Genomic DNA, 24,971 nt, shown 5'->3' with positions numbered 1-24,971 from the left:
ATTTATTTCAAGATTCTGGCAGACATTACAGCAAGCATTAGAAACTCGTCTAGATATGAGTACTGCCTATCATCCACAAACAGATGGGCAGAGTGAAAGGACAATACAAACGCTTGAGGACATGCTACGTGCATGTGTTATTGATTTCGGAAACAGTTGAGATCGACATCTACCGTTAGCAGAATTTTCCTACAACAACAGCTACCATTCAAGCATTGAGATGGCGCCGTTTGAAGCACTTTATGGTAGAAAGTGTAGATCTCCGATTTGTTGGAGTGAAGTGGGGGATAGATAGATTACGGATCCAGAGATAATACAAGAAACTACCGAGAAGATCATCCAAATTCAACAACAGTTGAAAACCGCCCAAAGTCGACAAAAGAGCTACGCTGACGTTAAAAGAAAAGATATGGAATTTGAAATTGGAGAGATGGTCATGCTTAAAGTTGCACCTTGGAAAGGCATTGTTCGATTTGGTAAACGAGGGAAATTAAATCCAAGGTATATTGGACCATTCAAGATTATTGATCGTGTCGGACCAGTAGCTTACCGACTTGAGTTACCTCAACAACTCGCGGCTGTACATAACAATTTCCACGTCTCGAATTTGAAGAAATGTTTTGCTAAAGAAGATCTCACTATTCCGTTAGATGAAATCCAAATCAACGAAAAACTTCAATTCATCGAAGAACCCTTCGAAATAATGGATCGTGAGGTTAAAAGACTTAAGCAAAACAAGATACCAATTGTTAAGGTTCGATGGAATGCTCATAGAGGACCCGAGTTCACAAGGGAACGAGATGATCAGATGAAGAAGAAATACCCGCATTTATTTCCAGAAGATACGTCAACACCTCCAACTACTTAAAATTTCGGGACGAAATTTATTTAACGGATAGGTAATGTAGTGACCCGAACTTTTCCATGTTTATATATATATATATATATATATATATATATATATATATATATATATATATATATATATATATATATATATATTAAATGAAATTGTTATTTACATGATTAAGTGTTTCCAACATGTTAAGCAATCAAACTTGTTAAGACTTGATTAATTGAAATAGGTTTCATATAGACAGTTGACCACCTAAGTTAACCGGTGATTCACGAACGATAAAACTTGTAAAAAACTATATGATGACATATATATAGATATATATATATATATATAGTTAACATGATATTATGATAAGTAAGCATATCATTAAGTATATTAACAATGAACTACATATGTAAAAAGCAAGACTACTAACTTAATGATTTTGAAACGAGACATATATGTAACGATTATCGTTGTAACAACATTTAATGTATATATATCATATTAAGAGATATTCATACATCATATTATCATGCTAATATAATAATTTAAAATCTCATTTGATATTATAAACATTGGGTTAACAACATTTAAGAAGATCGTTAACATAAATGTTTCAAAACAACACTTACATGTAACGACTAACGATGACTTAACGACTCAGTTAAAATGTATATACATGTAGTGTTTTAATATGTATTCATACACTTTTTAAAGACTTCAAGACACTTATCAAAATACTTCTACTTAAAAAAAATGCTTACAGTTACATTCTCGTTCAGTTTCATCAACAATTCTACTCGTATGCACCCGTATTCGTACTCGTACAATACACAGCTTTTAGATGTATGTACTATTGGTATATACACTCAAATGATCAGCTCTTAGCAGCCCATGTGAGTCACCTAACACATGTGGGAACCATCATTTGGCAACTAGCATGAAATATCTCATAAAATTACAAAAATATGAGTAATCATTCATGACTTATTTACATGAAAACAAAATTACATATCCTTTATATCTAATCCATACACCAACGACCAAAAACACCTACAAACACTTTCATTCTTCAATTTTCTTCATCTAATTGATCTCTCTCAAGTTCTATCTTTAAGTTCTAAGTGTTCTTCATAAATTCTACAAGTTCTAGTTTCATAAAATCAAGAATACTTCCAAGTTTGCTAGCTTACTTCCAATCTTGTAGAGTGATCATCCAACCTCAAGAAATATTTCTTATTTACAGTAAGATATCTTTCTAATATAAGGTAATACTCATATTCAAACTTTGATTCAATTTCTATAACTATAACAATCTTATTTCGAGTGGAAATCTTACTAGAACTTGTTTTCGTGTCATGATTCTACTTCAAGAACTTTCAAGCCATCCAAGATCCTTTGAAGCTAGATCCATTTGTCTCTTTTCCAGTAGGTTTATCCATAAAACTTGAGGTAGTAATGATGTTCATAACATCATTCGATTCATACATATAAAGCTATCTTATTCGAAGGTTTAAACTTGAAATCACTAGAATATAGTTTAGTTAATTCTAAACTTGTTCGCAAACAAAAGTTAATCCTTCTAACTTGACTTTTAAAATCAACTAAACACATGTTATATATCTATATGATATGCTAACTTAATGATTTAAAATCTGAAAACACGAAAAACACCGTAAAACTGGACATACGCCGTCGTAGTAACACCGCGGGCTGCTTTGGGTTTGATAATTAAAAAATATGAAAAACTTTGATTTAAAAGTTGTTCTTCTGGGAAAATAATTTTTCTTATGAACATGAAACTATATCCAAAAATCATAGTTAAACTCAAAGTGAAAGTATGTTTTTCGAAATGGTCATCAAGACGTCGTTCTTTCGACTGAAATGACTACCTCTTACAAAAACGACTTGTAACTTATATTTCTGACTATAAACCTATACTTTTTCTGTTTAGATTCATAAAATAGAGTTCAATATGAAACCATAGCAATTTGATTCACTCAAAATGGATTTAAAATGAAGAAGTTATGGGTAAAACAAGATTGGATATTTTTTTATTTTTGTAGCTACGGGAAATATTAACAATTCTATACAAATCATATCCTAGCTAACTTATATTGTATTATACATGTATTCTAATATATTATTTAATCTTGGGATACCATAGACACGTATGCATATGTTTTGACATATCATATCGACCCATGTATATATATTATTTAGAACAACCATAGACACTCTATATGCAGTAATGTTGGAGTTAGCTATACAGGGTTGAGGTTGATTCCAAAAATATACATACTTTGAGTTGTGATCTAGCCTGAGACGTGTATACACTGGGTCGTGGATTGATTCAAGATAATATATATCGATTTATTTCTGTACATCTAACTGTGGACAACTAGTTGTAGGTTGCTAACGAGGACAGCTGACTTAATAAACTTAAAACATCAAAATGTATTAAAAGTGTTGTAAATATATTTTGAACATACTTTGATATATATGTACATATTTGTTATAGGTTCGTGAATCGACCAGTGGCCAAGTCTTACTTCCCGACGAAGTAAAAATCTGTGAAAGTGAGTTATAGTCCCACTTTTAAAATCTAATATTTTGGGATGAGAATACATGCAGTTTTATAAATGTTTTAAGAAATAGACACAAGTAATTGAAACTACATTATATGGGTGAATTATCGAAGCCAAATATGCCCATTTTGCTTGGTAGCCTAAGAATTAGTAAACCGATCTACTAATTGACGCGAATCCTAAAGATAGATCTATTGGGCCTAACGAACTCCATCCAAAGTACCGAATGTTTTAGTACTTCGAATTCGTTTTTATCATGTCCGAAGTATATCCCGGAATGATAGGGGATATTCTTATATGCATCTTGTTAATGTCGATTACCAGGTGTTCACCATATGAATGAATTTTATCTCTATGTATGGGATGTATATTGAAATATGAAATCTTGTGGTCTATTATTATGATTTGATAATATATAGGTTAAACCTATAACTCACCAACATTTTTGTTGACGTTTTAAGCATGTTTATTCTCAGGTGATTATTAAGATCTTTCGCTGTCGCATACTTAAATAAGGACGAGATTTGGAGTCCATGCTTGTATGATATTGTGTAAAAACTGCATTCAAGAAACTTATTTCGTTGTAACATATTTGTATTGTAAACCATTATGTAATGGTCGTATGTAAACAGGATATTTTAGATTATCATTATTTGATAATCTACGTAAAGCTTTTTAAACCTTTATTGATGAAATAAAGATTATGGTTTGTTTTAAAATGAATGCAGTCTTTGAAAAACGTCTCATATAGAGGTCAAAACCTCGCAACGAAAGCAATTAATATGGAACGTTTTTAATCAATAAGAACGGGACATTTCATCATCCCTCTGCCATTTGTCTTCTCCCTCTGCCAACAACATTCTAAATTAATTTCACATGTTTAGTTATGTAAATTTTTGTACTTAGAAAGGATATTTATGATACCGTGAAGGAGAAATTGTCAACTGGTGATCTTTTTGTGTTGGTTCTCCTCTAGCAATATCTGCAACTGTCAAATTCAGCTGCTATACAATTGAATCACGTCTACATAGAAACATGTCAAATTCAGCTGCTACATCGAGTTGGGATGCGTTTGTTTCATCATTCAAATAAGCATTTACATCTTCTATTAGTACATATCGGGCAGGGGCGATTCTAATTGAATAGTAATGGGGTTCAAGGAGCCCACTAGATGGTAAATTTTTTTAATAAAGTATCATATAATTTTTTTGGGACACTACTAAATTTAAAGAAACGACCCCATATATTAGTTAAATTCATGAATTTTTCAAAGAAAACTCTTATTTTTTGGAAATTTTTTTTTTTAAAGTACCCCTTAAATTATATAGGACCCCGTAATCTTTTTATTCTAGAATCGCCACTGATATCGGGCAAAGATGATCGTCATATGAACGCTGATGTTAAACAATTTGTACATACATACAACAATATATACAGCAGCATACATAAAAAATAGGATACAATGGTATATAAATGGAAGCAATATGAATAATAGCAAAACAACGTATATGTTTATTTTTTTTATGTTCGTTGCATACTATTTCATCAGAAAATGCAGAGTAAAATTTGGTAGGCTAGGTAAGTTGTATTAAAAATAGTTATTGTAAAATACATATACAGTGAATACTAAATATTGAATAAAAGAACTTCGTAAAAAATTTAAGTTAAAACAAATAAAAATGAATATGTGATAATAATAAACATTATACCAACTAAACATAGCGGCCTTTCTTTTAATCTTAGTTTAGTTGCAACAGTTGAATTATGGGTATGTTTGGCGCGTAGCTTATTAGAGCTTATGGAAGTTTATGGGAGCTTGAGCTTATGATTTTAATAAGCTCCAAGTCATAAGCTTCGTTTGGTAGACAAAAAAAATAGAGCTTATGAAAATCATAAGCTCTGAAAAAATAAAGTAGCTTATGAAAAAAAGTAGAGCTTATGAACTGAAAAATAAGCTCCAGCTAGTTTACCAAACATTTATAAAAAATAATAAGCTCCAGCTACCAGCTTCAAAAATAAGCTCCAGCTCCAGCTCCTGCTCATAAGCTCCAGCTCCAGCTACTTTCGTCCAGACACACCCTATGACAGTAAGGAAACATACCTATAGGTTACAATCATCTTCAATTAGCCAGAGGAAAGGAAGCACATCGTTGCAGCTTGTAGTATATATTAACTGTATGTATTTAGGCCTGCAGTGACAAAGTTTTTTTTCAAACATAATAATGAAAAAGTAGGATCGTGTAAACAGGATTAAACGATCTTAGATTCAATAACGAGTACGGAAAATCTTGTTATTGGGTTTTATACTCAAAATCCAATGAAAACCTTTGATCTTAATGAATAAATCAACTTAGATACGTTAAAGATCGACTTAGATGAATGCTAGAGCACCAGGGTATCGAATTGTACGTGTAGGATAGATTAGGATTCGTAACCCTAACAATGAACTCGTTATACCCATTATGTACACACAGCATGTGCAACCGTGCGGTTTCATCTTGCAACCGTGCGGTTGCGTGTCTAACCGTACGGTTGTATACTTGCAACCGTGCGGTTGCATTCCAATAGAGAAAGTTAAACAATAAAACATTTCAACATGATCATAATGAACTCGGGGACTAAATATGCAGCAACAGAAAAACATACAATCTTAGTACTACGAGTGCATTATATTGCCCTAACAAATGGAATAATGGATGCCATCAAATTCAAACAATAAACTTAATAACGACATCAAGTAACCAAGGAACATACTTAAAGGTTACGAACTTACCAAAATAAAATGAAGAAAGTGAATTGTTGTAGCTTATAAAGAACTAGATTTATGAGCCCGTGCGTTGCACGGGTACTCATCCGCAAACAATATATTGAATTTAAAAATTGTATATGAATTAACGATACTTTAACTGACAATGTCACAAATACTGTTGTTGTTGAATTGCTAAAGTATAAAGAATACACATAACAATACTTGAACAATATTTGTTCATACATTTATTCATTACACAACTAAAAGTTATAAGCTCGTGCGTTGCACGACGACTCTTAATCAAACAAACTGGAATCGTAAAATGTTATACGGAGTATCAATTAACGATATTATAAAGACAATATCACAAATATTGTTGTGAATGAAAGTATGAAACAAACATGCAGTTGTAATATTAATGTATTACATTTTTTTTTATAAAATGCTTTTCAAACAACATTATAACAAAAGTAAAAGAGGTTAACAAAAGTATAGAAGTTATGAAAAAAAAAAAAATAAAAAAAAAAAAAATTTAAACCACAAAAAATACCTACAAAACAAAATGATATTGCCATGAATATAACACCGTGAGTTAGAAACAAAGGTTTTGAAAACCATATGTAAAACTGATGGGTCGCACATACTTTAGCCTAAGTGACCCATTGAAAAACCTTGTATTGTCTATACCAAAGAGGCCAAACACAAAATCTCCCATTAAAAGTATACTTGTTTGCACTTAAGCATGACAGGGTTAAATGAGCCCATTAAAACCAAATGTCTTTCTTCTCGGCTTCATTTTCCGGCGCATACACATTAAATTATGCATATCTACAAATTAGCACATAAGCATGACACTGTTAAATGAGCCCGTACCATATATAATATATATATAAACTTGTTTAAATGAACTCATATAAGTATATTTATGCATTAGTAAAATATAGCTACATTAACTTGTAAAATATAGCTACAAAAGTTGTAAAATGATATATCTTACTGAATGAGCCTATTAACTTGTAAAATATAACTACATTAAATGAGTCCATTAACTTGTAAAATATAGCTACAAAAGTTCTAACATGTTTTTGAAAATAATATATCACCATTACAACATTTGTACAGTTCGAATTGAACATATTTTGAAAATGCTCTCGAATCTTCATTCTTTTGCATCAGTTCATCCAATCCAACAACATTTAATTAGCTTAGAAAGATTCTGTGAAAAAGAACATGCCTATGAAAGGTTGTATGACGCTAAATTACCATACATATTTATTCTTCATTCCTAACCAAACATGAAAACACACAAACATATGACATTTATAAACATATCCACAGATTGTAACTATATAATGATCATAATTTTTGGAAAAGATGAGCCATCATTTTTTACTTTCTAATGGTCATACTTGTGATATATCAGAGATTTGTGTAACAGTTGGGTGACTTGGTAATATATAAAAGTGGCTGCCAAAAAAGATACCCTTAGGGGATCATATCATGATATTATGAAATCAATAAGAACTATATAAATAATCCAAAAATTTATTCGTGACCTTTTCTCTGGAGAGTTGAAGAAACATTCCCTTAGGGGATCATATCATGATATTATGAAATCAAAAACCCAAATTTCATCTACAACTAAAATCGCCCAGTATTTTCGATTTGAATAACAATCTTTCTCTTTCATCGGATGGATCGTTCAAAGATGAATTTATTTTGATCAAAGGAGATGATATCAGTGGTCTGGATGCAATCAACCTCAAAAGATTGATCGGATGTTTGGAAAATCCGCCGGTGATGTTCGATCGGCCATATTTAGGTTTCTCAATTTTTTTGATCAATATCAGAACTGGAGTAATCTTAGTAGTAAAATATAATATAGGTTTAAAGTAATCTTCAGCAGCTGCAAGTCTCCTCTCCCTCAACATACTTAATAGTGACCTCTTAATAGAGCCTCCATCAGTAGCATGTAGATAGATGGCTTCAGTCGCAAAGTCCACCTGCAATTAAAACTTCTTAACATACCCTTCTTTTGATTACCACATATTTCAAACAATTACATACAACTAAATTATTAAAGTGTTATAAAACACTGGAATGATCACAATGTTGCAATGTACGTCGCTTAGCTTCTTGCGTTAGTGATGTACAACCACATAGCACACTTTGCCAATAAACAAACATTGAGAGATTGATATACAATAAACAAACATGAACAAAGCAGCAAAAATAGTATAAACAAAGTAAAAATAGCATCTTTAACATTCAGAATTAGACAATGAGTGACAGCATAATACAAAACCAAAACATGTACCAAGACCAAGACTTGACAAAGAGCACAAAATAATAAGGGAAAGATCATTTACCTGAAAAAGAAAGGAATGTAAGACTATCTTTCAGATGATATCTTGCAAATGAACCCACCACAAATCAACAATCACTCAAACAAACAACCTGGAAATCATTCGATGATGACATATAACATACACAAAATAACAAAACCAAAAACATAACTTACGCCAAAGTAGGTAGAGATGGAACGCACAAATCCTTCAAAAAACCTGGAAAAAACACGCCTTCTATAATTTGTTCTTTCTTCCAAAAAGATTCGGTCACTAAAAATTAACTTGCAACAAAACATACGAAAACAATGAAAAAGGAAATCAACAATAAAACAAAACTGGGGTTATAATTTCAGTCGCAATACAGGGATAGGGTATTCCTTCATGAGGATTCAAACCATAACAATGAAAAATGTACCTGATTGAACATTACAAAAGGAGAAATGTACCTACGCCTTTAGCAACAATACCTACTGAACCTGCGCCTTTAGTATACTTGGCACGCCCAAGCATAAACTTCAACGACTTATACAACCTCCTTAACCGAGCAATACAATACCTCTTGAAAACACACATACAAAAAGATCTAAACTCACAATACTAACACAATTCACTATCAAAAACCTTACATAATGCACATACAGAACCTAGAAACCTACTAATAAAAGCATATATATCCATTACCGATATCAAGTGTAATCCCCAAACCTTAATTAATCAATATTCATTAATAAATACAAAAGATGGAATAAACAATAACAATTGATAATTATGTTTAAAAAAATTCTTTCACTATGTTCAATCACATATTCACATACCTTTTACGAAAATTTATTAACTGTTGAATGTATATTTCCTTGCAATTGAACAAAGCAAAAAAAGATAAAGAAAAATACATGCTTTGATTGGTAATGATCAACCGATGGTATGTGAAATCGTAAATCAATAACTGCAACTTTGATCATCAGATCATCAATCAATAATTGACAGCTTTGATTGGCATGAGATCGTTTATCGGAGATGAACAATTTAACATCAGATCATCATCTAGTCAAAATCACGGATTTTGTTTACTCGTTGATTGATGGTAAAATCGTTGATTGATGGTAAAATCGTTGATTGATTGTAAAAATCCTTAAAACCCTAATTTTGAATGAAATAGAGAGGAGATGAATGGAGGATTTGGTTAGTAAACATTATTAGCGGAATGATGGAGGAAGATGGATGATAACTGCTCCGTGAGTCGATGTTGTTAACCCTAATTTAGTCGCTAATTACCGATGATTGAGAACACGCGTCAGAATTAGAAAATTAGGGAATTTTTTAATTCAAAATTAGGAGAAAATTAGGATTAGTGAGGAGGAATATGGTGTTGACACGTGTCCAGTTTAAGTATGAGATTTATAAAGATAGAGATACGTATTGTCAAAACATAAAACTTTCTGTAACCGTTGATCACCAGAATAAATTTAAGCTGTAAGTAGCATCAAAGATAATCGGTTATACAAATGAGTTTGCATATTACTACATTGGATTCAATCATAATCATACATCTCATCCATCACTTACCAACAACAATTAAGCCACTCTAATTGTATATTATAATGAAGCTTACTGTGCAATGCAATCCATGACCATCGGAACTCAAAATTATCGTAACCAAAACCCACCAATTAAGGTTAAGCCTTGATTTAAAAGAAAAAAACTACTAGCAATATAGCTTATAAAGAAAAAAAGCAGCGAGTATAAACAAATAAAGTACTCCCTCCGTCCCAAAATAATTGTCCTGTTGGACTTTTCAAAGTCAATACATTAAGTTTTGACTTTGAGTATTTGTTGGTTTTTTCTATAGAATATTAGATGAAATTTATATGAATAGATTAATTTTCGAATGTGTTTTCATTTGGTATACCTTTTATTCGATATTATATAATACAAAGAAAGATATTTTAAAGTCAAAATTGAAGAAAAAGACTCAAAAAGTCAAAATATGACAATTATTTTGGGACGGAGGGAGTAGATTACAATATTAAAGCAAATAGTTGTTACACGAATAACCACAATCAAGAATGGTAGAAGGAAACACATCAACACCAAACACAATAAGCAAAGGCAATGTAAAATTAAAGGCTGAAATTACCACAAAACATCACATACAATCTGAATACACATAAATTGAAAGATGATTGCGCAAAAATGGTACAGGTACCCCTAAAAATTGCAATAATAACAAGCCAAGCCACTGGAAAAACCCTAAACTAAATAAAGAGGAATACCGATGGAGATATAACAGCGTTCGAAATTAAAGGAATTGAAACAACAAATCGCACTGTAAATTGAAGGAAAAGATGCAGCACATTACAGATTAATCTCCAAGATTAAAAATGTTAGAACCTCAGAAATTGCATAGATTGTGTGTTAAGCCTTAGAATTGTGGGATATAGACGAGGGCTATATATATCCCACAAGGCATCCTTAGAAGTGAGCCATTACACATCGCCAAAGCACTTAAAAGAATTCAAGAGAGTTGTGGAATTAGTCAAACTTGACTCTTTGACTAATTCTTTCAACATTCATATCAATATACACGATATTCATACATCTTGGGTCCTATCAATTGGTATCCGTGCCACCCCTATAACGAATCTTAGAGAGATCCTTATTGAATATAGTGTGTATCTTTAAGCAATCTTCAAACCACCTTCAAATATATCTTCGAATCTTCATCACATCTTCATACGCATCTTCGAATCTTCAAATAAACTTCCAATCTTCAAACCAAATCTTCAACCGAATCTTCATATCTTCGAACCTAAACTTACTGAATCCGAATTATATCCATCCATCTGAATGCAAACACATATTCAAATCTCACCAAAACACATCCGAATTTCAAAATTCATTCGATTTTCGAATCCAAAATTTCACAACACAATTTAAACATCAAACACAAATACATTCTGATCCAGCTATTCATTATCATATTCAAATTTTAAATTTAGAATTTCAGAAATCAAAAACAGATTCATTTATTCATCTTCGAGTTACTGTACACAAGTTTCATCACTCTCAAATCCTCAAAACATCAATCTCATCATAAAAACACAAATCACACTTCCTGAATTTATCCTAAAACAAGTTCATATTATCTCAATTCACATAACAGATTCAGGAATAAAAAAAATAAGAAAATCATATTCAAATTCATGCTTATGTTCGTGATATTCATAAGACTTAATGAAATGTCTCGTTCATATTGATTGTAAACGTTCCATATTAATTGATTTCGTCGCGAAGTTTTGACCACTATATGTGACGTTTTTCAAAGAGTGCATTCATTTTTATAACAACCATAACCTTTATTTTATCGATAAAGGTTTAAAAAGCATTACGTAGATTATCAAATAATGATAATCTAAAATATACCGTTTACACACGACCATTACATAATGGTTTACAATAAAAATATATTACATCAAAGTAAGTTTCTTGAATGCAGTTTTTACAAAATAGAATACAAGCATGGACTCCAAATCTTGTCCTTATTTTAGTATGCAACAGCGGAAGCTCTTAATAATCACCTGAGAATAAACATGCTTAAAACGTCAACAAAAATGTTAGTGAGTTATAGGTTTAACCTATATATTATCAAATCATAATAATAGACCACAAGATTTCTCATTTTTCATAAATATCATTACACTCGCAAGTGCATAAAAATCATTCATATGTTGAACACCTGGTAACCAACGTTAACTTAATGCATAGAATATCCCCAAAACAGAACCTCTCGTCTGTATAATAATCTCGAAGTACTAAACCATCCATAACCTGAATGGGGGTTGTTAAGCCCAATAGATCTATCTTTAGAATTCGCGTCAATTAGGGGCCATTTCCCTAATTCTTAGGCTACCAGACTTGAAGGGCGATATTCGGTTTAATAATCCAACCATAGAATTTAGTTTCGCATACTTGTGTCTATTTTGTAAAACATTTATAAAACTGCATGTATTCTCATCCCAAAAATATTAGATTTTAAAAAATGGGACTATAACTCACCAACATTTTTGTTGACGTTTTAAGCATGTTTATTCTCAGGTGATTATTAAGAGCTTCCGCTGTTGCATACTAAAATAAGGACAAGATTTGGAGTCCATGCTTGTATGCTATTGTGTAAAAACTGTATTCAAGAAACTTACTTTGATGTAATATATTTTTATTGTAAACCATTATGTAATGGTCGTGTGTAAACAGTATATTTTAGATTATCATTATTTGATAATCTACGTAATGCTTTTTAAACCTTTTTCGATAAAATAAAGGTTATGGTTGTTATAAAAATGAACGAGTCTTTGAAAAATGTCTCATATAGAGGTCAAAACCTCGCGACGAAATCAATTAATATGGAACGTTTATAATCAATATGAACGGGACATTTCAGTTGGTATCCGAGCGTTGGTCTTAGAGACCCAGAAAATTTGAATTAGTGTGTCTTATCGAGTTTGCTAGGATGCATTAGTGAGTCTGGACTTCGACCGCGTTTTCTTTAAAAATAATTGCTTAACATTTTTGTTGGAAACTATATATTATTTACATGTAAATATTATGTGATATATTAATCTCTTAACGTGTTTGATATTGTGTGATAGATGTCTACCTTTAGTACGAATCCCATTGACTCACCTAATAATAATGAAGAGTCGAATATTTATTGAGAAGATTCACAAATTCCCGAAGAACCGGAAGAAGAAGAACCGGAAGACGAAGAACCGGAAGAAGAAGAACCGGAAGAAGAGGAACCAGAAGAAGAGGAACCAGAAGAAGAGGAACTGGAAGAAGAAGAGGTTCCGGAGGGGGAAATATTAGGAACCACAGAAAAACAGTCAAATAAAAGAAAATCCTCAACCAATGGACCAAAGTTAATAATGGTCAATGGTGTTTCCGCTAAGGAAGCAAAATATTTGGAAGATTACCAATTCTCCGATGAATCGGATCCCGATGAGGATTTCGATGATATTATAGAAATTACCCCGACCCAATTTAAAGAGGCAAAAGAAAATAATAAGGGAAAAGGTATAAAAATAGAGAAACCTGATTCCAACCCCAATGAACTTTATATGTATCGGCAACATTCATATTTTCTAAATTGTAACAATAACCCGGGAACCTCTAAACCACCAGGTTTTTCTAAACCATTGTGGAAAACGGCAGCTCGTATTAGGGGAGCACCATATATCCCTAGAAAATTAGCGAAACGAACTAAGTCCGAAGAAGAAGAAACAAGTGAGTCGGAATAAAGGGTTGTAATCATGCGGTGTAATATATGTAATATAAGTGTGCTTGTACTTTTATGTTGTATGTAAAAAAAAAAATTTGCTTGTATTATTTGATAATAATCTTTTACAAATCTAATCCTCGTCTGTTTTACAGTATAAAAACACAATGGACGTTAAGGATAGACAGCCAAAAATTTTAGAAGACCTACCCGGGGATATGATTGATGAAATCTTGTCTAAAGTTGGTCAGAATTCGTCGACACAATTATTTACGGTGAAATTATTTTGTAGAACATTGGATGAAAGTTTCAAGAATGCCTTAGTTTATAAAAGGCTTTCCTTTGAAAGTTGGGGTATATCACATTGGGGAGACCGTAAGCTACGCCGTGTTTTCTTTATAGCATTAAATGCGGAGAACTCAAGTGCAATTTTACGCTACGGATTAAGAAACTATTTTGACTCAACTTATCCCAACATAGGACTTCGTGAATTAGAAAGAGCTTCTAACATGCAACATAAAGAAGCATGTTATGCATATGTGTTAGTGATGTTCGCTTCTCACCAAAGTGAGAAAAAGAACATCATATTACAACTATTAACCAAAACATTCCCAGAAGTAACGGACTCGGTAGTTGGGGTGAGAAACAAGGTTTTTAGATTGTTACGGGGCTGTTGGGCATTACGAAACCCTCGTCCCTTTGACGATGTTACAACATGCTGTCTTATCAATGGCCACAACGGTTATGTTCCACAAAACCAAGGATGGGAAGTAGTCTTAGTAAAACAGAATGCATGATTTGTTTCTGGACTTATGAACTACGTGTCTTTATTGCCTTTGTTGAACGACTTGTGTATTAACTAGGATTGTCATCGAAACTGCTTTGTATCAATGTTGTTGTGTGCTATATTTTATGCTATATAGCGGTATTGTAAGTTTGTAAAATATTGTGTAATAGTTTGAACGCGAAATATTATTATAATCAGTTTTTCATATAGAATTGTAGCGGTTGAATTGTATAGTAGCTACTAAGTATGAACTTAACAGGTAGGTACTACCCGAATGAATAAAAAAAAAAACTATAAAACGCTAATATGAAGAAAAGGCTTTTATAAATAAGTTCATATTATGCTACGAAATACTATTGACTACTCTTGATATTCTATATGATTAACTAAATTCTTTTGGCTATTTTTGAAGGAAATGGCACCAACTACTCGACACACCCTGAATATGAGCGAGGAAGAATTCCGTGCTTTCCTTGCAACAAACATAGCCGCAGTACAGGCTGCGATGCAAAATAACAATAACTCTGAATCCAGCAATGAAACTAACGTCACGAGAACTCGTGTAGGATGCTCCTACAAAGAATTCACTGCCTGTAAACCTTTGGAATTCGATGGAACCGAGGGTCCAATTGGATTAAAACAGTGGACTGAGAAGGTTGAATCGGTATTTGCCACAAGTAAGTGCACTAAAGAAGACAAAGTAAAGTACGCTACGCATACCTTCACTGGTACTGCATTAACATGGTGGAACACTTATCTAGAATAGGTGGGACAAGATGTTGCTTACGCACTACCGTGGTCAGCATTCAAACACATAATGAACAAGCAGTACCGTCCCAGAAACGAGGTCAATAAGCTCAAGGTAGAGCTTAGAGGGTTACTGAAATGTCTCGTTCATATTGATTATAAACGTTCCATATTAATTGATTTCGTTGCGAGGTTTTGACCTCTATATGAGATGTTTTTCAAAGACTACATTCATTTTTAAAACAACCATAACCTTTATTTTATCAATAAAGGTTTCAAAAGCATTACGTAGATTATCAAATAATGATAATCTAAAATATACTGTTTACACACGACCATTACATAATGGTTTACAATAGAAATATATTACATCGACATATGTTTCTTGAATACAGTTTTTACATAATATCATACAAACATGGACTCCAAATCTTGTCCTTATTTTAGTATGCAATAGCGGAAGCTCTTAATATTCACCTGAGAATAAGCATGCTTTAAACGTCAACAAAAATGTTGGTGAGTTATAGGTTTAACCTATATATATCAAATCGTAACAATAGACCACAAGATTTCATATTTCAATATACATCCCATACATAGAGATAAAAATCATTCATATGGTGAACACCTGGTAACTGACATTAACAAGCTGCATATATAAGAATATCCCCATCATTCCGGGACACCCTTCAGATATGATATAAATTTCGAAGTACTAAAGCATCCGGTACTTTGGATGGCGTTTGTTAGGCCCAATAGATCTATCTTTAGGATTCGCATCAATTAGGGTGTCTGTTCCCTAATTCTTAGATTACCAGACTAAAAAGGGGCATATTCGATTTCGATCATTCAACCATATAATGTAGTTTCAATTACTTGTGGCTATTTCGTAAAACAGTTATAAAAACAGCGCATGTATTCTCAGTCCCAAAAATATATATTGCAAAAGCATTTAAAAAGGGATTAATGAAACTCACGCATATAAATATTGTAAAACAGTGAATAAATCATTTGCATGTATTCTCAGCCCAAAAATGTAAAGAGTAAAAGGGATCAAATGAAACTCACTTTCACAGATTGTTACTTCGTCGGGAAGTAAGACTTGGCCACTGGTCGATTCACGAACCTATAACAAATATGTACATATATATCAAAGTATATTCAAAATATATTTACAACACTTTTAATACATTTTGATGTTTTAAGTTTATTAAGTCAGCTGTCCTCGTTAGTAACCTACAACTAGTTGTCCAACGTTAGATGTACAGAAAAAATTGATATATATTATCTTGAATCAATCCACGACCCAGTGTATACACGTCTCAGACTAGATCACAACTCAAAGTATATATATTTTTGGAATCAACCTTAACCCTGTATAGCTAACTCCCACATTACTGCATATAGAGTGTCTATGGTTGTTCCAAATAATATATACACATGGATCGATATGATATGTCAAAACATTTGCATACGTGTCTATGGTATCCCAAGATTACATAATATATTAGAATACATGTATAATACAATATAAGTTAGCTAGGATGTGCTTCCCATAACTTCTTCATACGTGTCTATTTTATGAATCTAAACAGAAAAAGTATTGGTTTATAGTCGGAAATATAAGTTACAAGTCGTTTTTGTAAAGGTAGTCATTTCAGTCGAAAGAACGACGTCTAGATGACCATTTTAGAAAACATACTTCCACTTTGAGTTTAACCATGATTTTTGGATATAGTTTCATGTTCATAAGAAAAATCATTTTCCCAGAAGAACAACTTTTAAATCAAAGTTTATCATAGTTTTTAATTAACTAACCCAAAACAGCCCGCGGTGTTACTACGACGGCGTATGTCCGGTTTTACAGTGTTCTTCGTGTTTCCAGGTTTTAAATCATTAAGTTAGCATATCATATAGATATAGAACATGTGTTTAGTTGATTTTAAATGTCAAGTTAGAAGGATTAACTTTTGTTTGCGAACAAGTTTAGAATTAACTAAACTATGTTCTAGTGATTTCAAGTTTAAACCTTCGAATAAGATAGCTTTATATGTATGAATCGAATGATGTTATGAATATCATTACTACCTCAAGTTTTGTGGATAAACCTACTGGAAAAGTGACAAATGGATCTAGCTTCAAAGGATCTTGGATGTCTTGAAAGTTCTTGAAGTAGAATCATGACACGAAAACAAGTTCAAGTAAGATTTCCACTCGAAATAAGATTGTTATAGTTATAGAAATTGAATCAAAGTTTGAATATGAGTATTACCTTATATTAGAAAGATATCTTACTGTAAATAAGAAAGATTTCTTGAGGTTGGATGATCACTCTACAAGATTGGAAGTAAGCTAGCAAACTTGGAAGTATTCTTGATTTTATGAAACTAGAACTTGTAGAATTTATGAAGAACACTTAGAACTTGAAGATAGAACTTGAGAGAGATCAATTAGATGAAGAAAATTGAAGAATGAAAGTGTTTGTAGGTGTTTTTGGTCGTTGGAGTATGGATTAGATATAAAGGATATGTAATTTTGTTTTCATGTAAATAAGTCATGAATGATTACTCATATTTTTGTAATTTTATTAGATATTTCATGCTAGTTGCCAAATGATGGTTCCCACATGTGTTAGATGACTCACATGGGCTGCTAAGAGCTGATAATTGGAGTGTATATACCAATAGTACATAAATCTAAAAGCTGTGTATTGTACGAGTACGAATACGGGTGCGTACGAGTAGAATTGTTGATGAAACTGAACGAGGATGTACTTGTAAGAATTTTTGTTAAGTAGAAGTATTTTGATAAGTGTAATGAAGTCTTTCAAAAGTGTATGAATATATATTAAAACACTACATGTTTATATATTTTAACTGAGTCGTTAAGTCATCGTTAGTCGTTACATGTAAGTGTTGTTTTGAAACCTTTAGGTTAACGATCTTGTTAAATGTTGTTAACCCATTGTTTATTAAATCAAATGAGATGTTAAATTATTACATTATCATGATATCATGATGTATTAATATATCTTAACATGATATATATACATTAAATGTCGTTACAACGATAATCGTTACATATATGTCTCGTTTCAAAATCATTAAGTTAGTAGTCTTGTTTTTACATATGTAGTTCATTGTTAATATATTTAATGATATGTTTACTTATCATAATATCATGTTAACTATATATATATATATATATATCCATATATATGTCATCATATAGTTTTTACAAGTTTTAACGTTCGTGAATCGCCGGTCAACTTGGGTGGTCAATTGTCTATATGAAACCTATTTCAATTAATCAAGTCTTAACAAGTTTGATTGCTTAACATGTTGGAAACACTTAATCATGTAAATAACAATTTCATTTAATATATATATAAACATGGAAAGGTTCGGGTCACTACAGTTACGAACAAAAGGGTTTGATATTACCACGTACGAACGACGATTCACAGAGTTGTGCCTATTGTGTCGGGAGCGTTCGAAGATGAAGAAGAGAAAATCGACGCATTTGTAAAACGGTTACCGAAAAGGATCCAAGAGGATATAAGTTCACACGATCCTGCCTCCATACAAAAGGCAAGTCGAATGGCTCATAAACTTATAAATCAAATTGAGGAAAGGATTAAAGAACAGGCGGCCGAAGAAGCCAATACGAAACAAGTCAAGAAGAAATGGGAAGAAACCAGTGACAAGGGTCACAATTTCCGTAATCAACCCAACAATCACAACTACAATTGCACCAATTTTTACAACAACAAACGCAACAACAACAACCACCCCATCAACAACTACAATAACCGTTTCAACAACAATAACAACAGCAACAACAACAATCCCAACAATAACAACAAGAGGCAGAAATTCTGCTAGAGATGTGAAGGATACCATCCAACTGGGCTCTGTACAACAGTATGTACTAAGTGTAATAGAAAGGGCCATGGTGCGACAAAGTGTGAAATCTACGGATCAATGGCTAAGGGAATAAATAATGCAGGAAAAAGTTATTCCGAAATTACCTGTTTCGGATGCGGGAAGAAGGGCCATTACAAAAATATGTGTCCAAATCATGGGGATAATAATGGGCAAGGCCGAGGAAGAGTCTTCAACATTAATGCGGTTAAAGCGCAGGAAGACCTGGAGCTTGTTACGGGTACATATCTTATTGACAATACATCTGCTTATGTTTTATTTGATTCGGGTGCGGATAGAAGCTATATGAGTAAGGATTTATGTGCTAAATTAAATTGTCCATTGACGCCTTTGGATAATAAGTTTACACTAGAATTAGCAAATGGTAAATTAATTGCAGCAGATAATATATGTGGGAATAGAGAAATTAAACTGGGTAGCGAAACGTTTAAGATTGATTTGATACCAGTAGAGTTAGGGAGTTTTGATGTGATAATCGGCAGGGACTGGTTGAAAGAGGTGAAAGCAGAGATCGTATGTTACAAAAATGAAATTCGCATTGTACGAGATGAAGGAAAACCCTTAATGGTGTACGGAGAAAAGAGCAAAGCGAAGCTAAATCTTATTAGTAATTTGAAGGCGCAAAAGCTAATAAGAAAGGGTTGCTATGCTGTTCTAGCACACATCGAGAAAGTACAAGCCGAAGAAAAGAGCATCAATGATGTTCCCGTCGCAAAAGAATTTCCCGATGTATTTTTGAAAGAATTACCGGGATTACCTCCACACCGATCCGTTGAATTTCAAATAGATCTTGTACCGGGAGCTGCACCAATAGCTCATGCTCCATACAGACTCGCACCCAGCGAAATGAAGGAACTTCAAAGCCAATTACAAGAACTTCTAGAGCGTGGTTTCATACAACCAAGTACATCACCATGGGGAGCTCCTGTTTTATTTGTCAAAAAGAAGGATGGTACATTCAGGTTGTGTATCGACTACCGAGAGTTGAACAAACTTACCATCAAGAATCGTTACACACTACCGAGAATCAACGACTTATTTGATCAACTACAAGGCTCTTCGGTTTATTCGAAGATCAATTTACGTTCCGGATATCATCAAATGTGGGTAAAGGAGGATGATATTCCGAAGACTGCTTTCAGGACGCGATACGGTCATTACGAGTTTATGGTTATGTCGTTTGGTTTGACTAATGAACCAGCTGTGTTCATGGACCTCATGAACAGAGTGTGTGGACCATATCTTGACAAGTTTTTCATTGTCTTCATCGATGACATACTTATTTACTCAAAGAATGATCAAGAGCATGAAGAACATTTGAGGAAAGTACTGGAATTGTTGAGGAAAGAAAAACTGTACGCTAAGTTTTCAAAGTGTGCATTTTGGTTGAAAGAAGTTCAATTCCTGGGACATGTTGTGAGAAAAGAAGGTATTCAGGTTGATCCGGCAAAGATTGAAACCGTTGTAAACTGGGAAACCCCTAAAACTCCGAAGCATATACGTCAATTTTTAGGATTGGCTGGTTATTACAGAAGATTCATCCAAGATTTTTCCAAAATAGCAAAACCCTTGACTGCATTAACGCATAAAGGAAAGAAATTTGAATAGAAGGATGAACAGGAGGAAGCATTCCAATTGTTGAAGAAAAAGCTAACTACGGCACCTATATTGTCATTGCCTGAAGGGAATGATGATTTTGTGATATATTGTGACGCCTCAAAGTATGGTCTCGGTTATGTATTAATGCAACAAACGAAAGTAATTGCTTATGCGTCTAGACAATTGAAGATTCACGAGCAAAATTATACGACTCACGATTTAGAATTGGGCGATGTTGTTTTTGCATTAAAGACTTGGAGGCATTACTTATATGGGGTCAAAAGTATTATATATACCGACCACAAAAGTCTCCAACATATATTTGATCAGAAACAACTAAACATGAGGCAGCGTAGGTGGATTGAATTGTTATATGACTACGACTTTGAGATTCGTTACCACCCGGGGAAGGCGAATGTGATAGCCGATGCTTTGAGTAGAAAGGATAGAGAACCTATATGGGTAAAAGCTATGAACATAATTATTCGTACTAACCTTACTACTCAAATAAAGGAGGCACAACAGGAGGTTGTGATAATGCTAAAAACGAACATATATTTCATAGCATTATTCCTCAAGAAAGACAAGCTTGTAGTTGCAATTATTCTATTTACAAGTGATATTCGTTTAATTAATAAAAGGTGAAGACAAAAGACAGATTCGATGAATTGAAGACGCAAACGACCAAAAAGCTCAAAAGTACAAAATACAATCAAAGAGGTTCCAATTATTGATAAGAAACGTCTCGAAATTACAAGAGTACAAGATTCGAAACGCAAAATACAAGATATTAATTTGTACGCAAGGACGTTCGAAAATCCAGAACCGGAACCAGAGTCAACTCTCAACGCTCGATGCAACGGACTAAAAATTACAAGTCAACTATGCACATGAATATAATATAATATATAATTAATTCTTAAAATTTATATATATATTAAAATATATTTAAAAATCGTCGGCAAGAAAGGTTCCAAATTAGTGTGAGCTGGAAAAACGAACTCGGCGAGTTGCGGAGTTTACGGTGCAAAAATTACGCGAGTCGCAGAGCTTCCCTGGACTCAAATCCCTATAAAAGGCAACGTAGTTTGATCGTTTTTATCATCATATAATCTATCTCTCTCTCAATATATAGGTAATTATATATATATAATTTATATTTTAATTTTAATTTTAATTTTAATTTTAAATCCTAATAATAAGGGTATGTTAGTGAATGTTGTAAGTGTGTAAGTCGAAATTCTGTCCGTGTAACGCTACGCTATTTTTAATCATTGTAAGTTATGTTTATATTATTTTCATTAATGTCTCGTAGCTAAGTTATTATTATACTTATTTAAATCGAAGTAATCATGATGTTAGGCTAATTACTAAAATTGGGTAATTGGGCTTTGTACCATAATTGGGGTTTGGATAAAAGAACGACACTTGTGGAAATTAGACTATGGGCTATTAATGGGTTTTATATTAACTAAACAATACCTTGTTAATTTAATATACAAACTTATAATTTGACGTATTTATATATAACCACATACGCTTGACTGGGTACGGTGGGCGGGATATCTATAAATACCAATAATTATTCATTTTACCGGACATGGAACTGGATTAATAGTTAATAGACTTGCTGAAATAGGGGTGAATTACATTCAAGGGTAATTGGTGTAATTGTTACAAAGTAGTAAAACCTTGGTTTACACGCAGTCGATAACCTGGTTTATTCATTAAACAAATTATTAATGACTGATGGACTATTATGGACAAATCCGTATGGACATATTAAATAATCCAGGACAAAGAACAATTAAACCATGGGCATAAAAATAAAATCAACACGTCAAACATCATGATTACGGAAGTTTAAATAAGCATAATTCTTTTATTTCATATTTAATTTCCTTTATTTTATATTTAATTGCACTTCTAATTATCGCACTTTTATTTATTGTTATTGTATTTAATTGCACTTTTAATTATCGTACTTTTTAATTATCGCAATTTTATTTTATCGCACTTTTATTTATCGCAATTTCTTTATCGTTATTTACTTTACGCTTTAAATTAAGTCTTGTATTTATTTTTAATATTTTACATTAGGTTTTAACTGCGACTAAAGTTTTAAAATCGACAAACCGGTCATTAAACGGTAAAAACCCCCCTTTTATAATAATAATATTACTTATTTATATATTTGTATTTTTATATTTTAAAACTAATATAGCGTTAAGCTTTGATTAAAAGATTCCCTGTGGAATGAATCGGACTTACTAAAAACTACACTACTGTACGATTAGGTACACTGCCTATAAGTGTTGTAGCAAGGTTTAAGTATATCCATTCTATAAATAAATAAATATCTTGTGTAAAAATTGTATCATATTTAATAGTATTTCGTTGTAAAAATAAAGCTATTTTATATACACCTCGCAGAACATCAAGTTTTTAGCGCCGCTGCCGGGGAACTTAAAATATAGCTTAAAAGCCGGAAGTGCAACGCTATATATAAAAAAAAAATTTATTTTTAGTTTACTTTTATAAAAATACGCTTTTTGTAAAAATACGTTTAAAATATTCGAAAACATAAAAAGAAAACAAAAATATAAATATTTTTAAGAATTTGTTAAATATTTAAGTTTTATAAAGTTTCTTTATTTTTATTTTATAAAAATATAAGTTTTATTTAAATATTTTGTTTTTATTTAAAACAATAAAAAAACTGAAAAATATATATATATATATATATATAAATCTATTTTTTAAGATTGTTATTTAGAAAATTATAAAGTATTCTATTTTTATTTTAGTTTTTAAATATAAGTTTTTATTTAAATTATATAAATATTTTATATAAATATTAAAACAGAAAAATAAAAAATAAATATATATAAAAAATAAAACCGAAACCTGTCAAACGAACCCACCAAAACTGAAATTCCAAACCCCGTGACTTGCGAGCCACGAGGCACTGCGACTCGCGGAGCCGTCTGACACGGGTGACCAGAAACCCTAAAAAGCATTTATTACGGAGTATTTATTATTTATTTATTATTATTAACCCTAATTACTTAATTATTATTATAATTAGTTTTAAATTTTTAAAATAAATTGTATTTTAAATTTTAATTAGTTTAATTAGTTTATAAAATTAATAGTTTTATAAAATAAATAATATAAAAATAATATTTTTATAAAAATTGTAATTTTTGCAACTTTTAGTATATTTTTATAGTTTGTTCATTTTTATTCATTTTAGCGTAACTTTTGTACTTTTCGCTCGTATTTAGTTTTAAGCTTAGTTTTTGCCATACTTATTTTTACTTCTAGATTTTTAGGCTTTACCGTAAAATCCCTTAAGTGCTTTTTCTTTAGACTAAGATTGAAGTGCTTTAGAATTTTGCGACGCCTTTTTAAGTTTTAGTTCCTTTTTAAGATATTGCCATTTGGGATATAGTTTTACTTGTAAGCTTTAATATTTTTAGAAGCAACTTTTAATTTTTAGTTTTTAGTGCCTTTTTAAGTTTCAACACGCTACTTTCTTATTTTTATTTTTCGACGCCTTTTACCTATGTATCAATTATCACTCCAATTAGTAATCTCAATTTGCGATTATAATTTTAAGTTAGCGATAGTAATAAGGTTGGGTTAGTCGAGTGTTTTTAAGTTCTATAAGTCACTTTTTTTTCTTATTTTTCGACGCCTTTTATTTTTTGATCTTTTCTTTTTCGACCTTTTTCGACGCGCTCTTTTTCTTTCTTATTTCTCGCTATTCTAGTTTTAGGACATAGATTTTTATTCTACTTCTTATCTAAATTTCTTAAAATTACGAAAATTTATTTTAAGTGGTTAAATTGATAGACATCAAAATTTTCTGGTTCGTAGTAATAGTTGGATTTGTACGTGGACCGGGTTATTGGAGCCAAACAGTCCTCAATTATATTGAGACCAAATGAATCCTGCCCCTCTGCTGCATCTTTTGGCTATTCGAAACGTGGGCAAAATCAGAAAAGTCTATTAATTGGATAACTTATATAATTTTTCTTTCCTTTTAAAAAACTAATAGGATATTCAGTGAATGCACCGAGCAAGACGTTCA

This window comes from Rutidosis leptorrhynchoides, chromosome 6 (genome assembly GCF_046630445.1).
Source record: "Rutidosis leptorrhynchoides isolate AG116_Rl617_1_P2 chromosome 6, CSIRO_AGI_Rlap_v1, whole genome shotgun sequence".
Lineage (NCBI taxonomy): Eukaryota > Viridiplantae > Streptophyta > Magnoliopsida > Asterales > Asteraceae > Rutidosis > Rutidosis leptorrhynchoides.
Note: the sequence above shows the minus strand (reverse complement) of the source record.